Source organism: Hordeum vulgare, chromosome 4H (assembly GCF_904849725.1).
Source record: "Hordeum vulgare subsp. vulgare chromosome 4H, MorexV3_pseudomolecules_assembly, whole genome shotgun sequence".
Taxonomy (NCBI): domain Eukaryota; kingdom Viridiplantae; phylum Streptophyta; class Magnoliopsida; order Poales; family Poaceae; genus Hordeum; species Hordeum vulgare.
The window spans coordinates 594,108,211-594,114,044 of record NC_058521.1 but is presented as its reverse complement, the minus strand read 5'-3'; positions in this window follow the sequence as shown (position 1 = coordinate 594,114,044).

The window sequence follows — 5,834 nt, the reverse complement described above, 5'->3', positions numbered from 1 at the left end:
CCACCATTGCTTCTTCATAATTTGCAGGTTCATTGTTATCTAACAACATGATTGACAAGACGGGATTACCGTACCACTCTGGAGCAGCACGTGGTCTCATCGACCTGCGTGGTTCGACAGAAACTTGAACCGGAGTTTCATGATCATCATCATTAACTTCCTCCTCAACCGGCGTCGCAACGACAGAGGTTTCCCCTTGCCCTGCGCCACCATCCAAAGGGATGAGAGGTTCGACAACTTCGTCAAGTTCTATCTTCCTCCCACTCAATTCTCTCGAGAGAAACTCCTTCTCGAGAAAAGCTCCGTTTTTAGCAACAAACACTTTGCCCTCGGATTTGAGATAGAAGGTGTACCCAACTGTCTCTTTTGGGTAACCTATGAAGATGCACTTTTCCGCTTTGGGTTCCAGCTTTTCAGGCTGAAGCTTTTTGACATAAGCATCACATCCCCAAACTTTAAGAAACGACAACTTTGGCCTTTTGCCATACCAAAGTTCGTATGGTGTCGTCTCAACGGATTTTGATGGTGCCCTATTTAAAGTGAATGCAGCTGTTTCTAATGCATAACCCCAAAACGATAACGGCAAATCGGTAAGAGACATCATAGATCGCACCATCTCTAATAAAGTACGATTACGACGTTCGGACACACCATTACGCTGTGGTGTTCCAGGCGGTGTCAACTGTGAAACAATTCCACATTGTCTTAAGTGAGCACCAAACTCGAAACTCAGATATTCACCCCACGATCAGACCGTAGGAACTTGATCTTCTTGTTACGATGATTTTCAACTTCACTCTGAAATTGCTTGAACTTTTCAAATGTTTCAGACTTGTGCTTCATTAAGTAGACATAACCATATCTACTCAAATCATTAGTGAAGGTGAGAAAATAACGATATCTGCCGCGTGCCTCTACGTTCATCGGACCACACACATCGGTATGTATGATTTCCAACAAGTCACTTGCACGCTCCATTGTTCCGGAGAACGGAGTTTTAGTCATCTTGCCCATGAGGCATGGTTCGCACATGTCAAGTGAATCAAAGTCAAGTGACTCCAAAAATCCATCGGCATGGAGTTTCTTCATGCGCTTTACACCAATATGACCTAAGCGGCTGTGCCACAAAAATATGGTGCTATCATTGTTAACTCTAACTCTTTTGGTCTCAATGTTATGTATGTGTGTATCGCTATCAAGATTCAATATGAACAATCCTCTCACATTGCGTGCATGACCATAAAAGATGTTACTCATAGAAATAGAACAACCATTATTCTCTGACTTAAAAGAGTAACCGTCTCGCAATAAACAAGATCCAGATATAATGTTCATGCTCAACGCAGGCACTAAATAACAATGATTCAAGTTCATAACTAATCCTGATGGTAACTGAAGTGAAACTGTGCCGACGGCAATTGCATCAACCTTGGAACCATTTCCTACGCGCATCGTCACTTCATCTTTCGCCAGCCTTCGTCTATTCCGCAGTTCCTGTTTCGAGTTGCAAATATGAGCAACAGAACCGGTATCGAATACCCAGGCACTACTACGAGAGCCGGTTAAGTACACATCAATAACATGTATATCGAACATACCTGATTTTTCTTTGGCCGCCTTCTTATCAGCCAGATACTTGGGGCAATTGCGCTTCCAGTGACCCATACCCCTGCAATAGTAACACTCTATTTCAGGCTTAGGTCCAGCTTTGGGTTTCTTCATTGGATTGGCAACAGGCTTGCCGCTCTTCTTTGATTTACCCTTCTTGCCTTTGCCATTTCTCTTGAAACTAGTGGTCTTATTCACCATCAACACTTGATGTTCTTTACGGAGTTCAGACTCTGCGACTTTCAGCATCGCAAACAACTCGCCGGGTGACTTGTTCATCCCTTGCATGTTGTAGTTCAACACAAAGCCTTTATAGCCTGGCGGCAGTGATTGAAGGATTCTGTCAGTGATAGCCTCTTGCGGAAGTTCAATCCCCAGCTCAGCTAGACGGTTTGAGTACCCAGACATTTTGAGCACATGTTCACTGACAGACGAGTTCTCCTCCATCTTGCAAGCATAGAATTTATCGGAGGTCTCATACCTCTCGATCCGGGCGTTCTTCTGAAAGATAAACTTCAACTCCTGAAACATCTCAAATGCTCCATGACGCTCAAAGCGACGTTGAAGTCCCGGTTCTAAGCCATACAAGATTGCACACTGAACTACTGAGTAGTCCTCCTTACGTGCTAACCAAGCGTTCTTAACATCCTGATCAGCCGTAGCGGGTGGTTCATCTCCTAGCGCAGCATTAAGGACATAATCCTTCTTTCCAGCTTGTAAGATTAGCTTAAGATTACGAGCCCAGTCTACAAAGTTGCTTCCATCATCTTTCAACTTAGCTTTCTCTAGGAACTGTTGGAAATATGCCCTAGAGGCAATAATAAATTAGTTATTATTATATTTCTTAGTTCATGATAATCGTTTATTATCCATGCTATAATTGTATTGATTGGAAACACAATACTTGTGTGGATACATAGACAAAACACTGTCCCTAGTAAGCCTCTAGTTGACTAGCTTGTTGATCAAAGATGGTCAAGGTTTCCTGGCCATAGGCAAGTGTTGTCACTTGATAACGGGATCACATCATTAGGAGAATCATGTGATGGACTAGACCCAAACTAATAGACGTAGCATGTTGATCGTGTCATTTTGTTGCTACTGTTTTCTGCGTGTCAAGTATTTATTCCTATGACCATGAGATCATATAACTTACTAACACCCGAGGAATACTTTGTGTGTATCAAACGTCGCAACGTAACTGGGTGACTATAAAGATGCTCTACAGGTATCTCCGAAGGTGTTCGTTAAGTTAGTATGGATCGAGACTGGGATTTGTCACTCCGTGTGACGGAGAGGTATCTCGGGGCCCACTCGGTAATACAACATCACACACAAGCCTTGCAAGCAATGTAACTTAGTGTAAGTTGCGGGATCTTGTATTACGGAACGAGTAAAGAGACTTGCCGGTAAACGAGATTGAAATAGGTATGCGGATACTGACGATCGAATCTCGGGCAAGTAACATACCGAAGGACAAAGGGAATGACATACGGGATTATATGAATCCTTGGCACTGAGGTTCAAACGATAAGATCTTCGTAGAATATGTAGGATCCAATATGGGCATCCAGGTCCCGCTATTGGATATTGACCGAGGAGTCTCTCGGGTCATGTCTACATAGTTCTCGAACCCGCAGGGTCTGCACACTTAAGGTTCGACGTTGTTTTATGCGTATTTGAGTTATATGGTTGGTTACCGAATGTTGTTCGGAGTCCCGGATGAGATCCAGGACGTCACGAGGAGCTCCGGAATGGTCCGGAGGTAAAGATTGATATATAGGAAGTCCTGTTTTGGTCACCGGAAAAGTTTCGGGCTCATCGGTAGTGTACCGGGAGTGCCGGGAGGGGTGCCGGGGACCATCGGGAGGGGTGCCACGCCTCAAGGGGTCTCATGGGCTATGGGAAGAGATAAACCAGCCCCTAGTGGGCTGGAATAAGTTCCCACTAAGGCCCATAAGGTTTGAGAAGGAAAAAACACAAGGTGGAAAGAGTTTCCAAGTGGGAAGGTGGAATCCTACTCCAACTAGGATTGGAGTAGGACTCCTCCACCTCCAATTTCGGCCAAACCTTGAGGGTTTGAGGCTGCCTCTTCCCTCCCCCTCGCTCCTATATATATTGAGGTATTAGGGCTGATTTGAGACAACTTTTGCCACGGCAGCCCGACCACATACCTCCACGGTTTTTCCTCTAGATCGCGTTTCTGCGGAGCTCGGGCGGAGCCCTGCTGAGACAAGGTCATCACCAACCTCCGGAGCGCCGTCACGCTGCCGGAGAACTCTTCTACCTCTCTGTCTCTCTTGCTGGATCAAGAAGGCCAAGATCATCGTCGAGTTGTACGTGTGCTGAACGCGGAGGTGCCGTCCGTTCGGTACTAGATCGTGGGACTGATTGCGGGATTGTTCGCGGGGCAGATCGAGGGACGTGAGGACGTTCCACTACATCAACCGCGTTCTCTAACGCTTCTGCTGTACGGTCTACGAGGGTACGTAGATCACTCATCCCCTCTCGTAGATGGACATCACCATGATAGGTCTTCGTGCGCGTAGGAAATTTTTTGTTTCCCATGCGACGTTCCCCAACAGTGGCAAGCTAGGTTCATGCGTAGATGTCTTCTCGAGTAGAACACAAAAGTTTTTGTGGGCGGTGATGTGCGTTTTTCTGCCCTCCTTAGTCTTTTCTTGATTCCGCGGTATTGTTGGATTGAAGCGGCTTGGACCGACATTACTCGTACGCTTACGAGAGACTGGTTTCATCGCTACGAGTAACCCCGTTGCTCAAAGATGACTGGCAAGTGTCGGTTTCTCCAACTTTAGTTGAATCGGATTTGACCGAGGAGGTCCTTGGATGAGGTTAAATAGCAACTCATATATCTCCGTTGTGGTGTTTGCGTAAGTAAGATACGATCCTACTAGATACCCATGGTCACCACGTAAAACATGCAACAACAAAATTAGAGGACGTCTAACTTGTTTTTGCAGGGTATGCTTGTGATGTGATATGGCCAACGATGTGATGTGATATATTGGATGTATGAGATGATCATGTTGTAATAGATAATATCGACTTGCACGTCGATGGTACGGCAACCGGCAGGAGCCATAGGGTTGTCTTTATACTAACGTTTGTGCTTGCAGATGCGTTTACTATTTTGCTAGGATGTAGCTTTAGTAGTAATAGCATGAGTAGCACGACAACCCCGATGGAAACACGTTGATGGATGATCATGGTGTGGCGCCGGTGACAAGAAGATCGTGCCGGTGCTTTGGTGATGGAGATCAAGAAGCACGTGATGATGGCCATATCATGTCACTTATGAATTGCATGTGATGTTAATCCTTTTATGCACCTTATTTTGCTTAGAACGACGGTAGCATTATGAGGTGATCTCTCACTAAAATTTCAAGACGAAATTGTGTTCTCCCCGACTGTGCACCGTTGCTACAGTTCGTCGTTTCGAGACACCACGTGATGATCGGGTGTGATAGACTCAACGTTCACATACAACGGGTGCAAAACAGTTGCGCACGCGGAACACTCGGGTTAAGCTTGACGAGCCTAGCATGTGCAGACATGGCCTCGGAACACATGAGACCGAAAGGTCGAGCATGAATTGTATAGTTGATATGATTAGCATAGAGATGCTTACCACTGAAACTATTCTCGACTCACGTGATGATCGGACTTGAGATAGTGGATTTGGATCATGTACCACTCAAATGACTAGAGAGATGTACTTTTTGAGTGGGAGTTCTTAAGTAATATGATTAATTGAACTAATTTTCATGAACATAGTGTAATGGTCTTTGCGAATTACGATGTAGCTTGCGCTATAGCTCTACTGTTTTTATATGTTCCTAGAGAAAATTTAGTTGAAAGTTGATAGTAGCAAACTTTGCAGACTAAGTCTGTAAAACCGAGGATTGTCCTCGTTGCTACGCAGAAGGTTTATGTCCTTAATGCTCCACTCGGTGTGCTGCACCTCGAGCGTCGTCTGTGGATGCTATGAACATCCGACATACACGTTTCTGATGACTACACGATAGTTCAGTGCAAAATACTTAATGGCTTAGAAGCAAGGCGCCGAAAACGTTGTAAAACGTCACGGAACATAAGTGATGTTCTAAAGAGATGAAATTGTGATTTCATGCTTGTGCCCTTGTTAAGAGGTACGAGACCTCTGACAAGATTCTTTGTCCACAAAGTAAAGGAGAAAGGCTCAACTG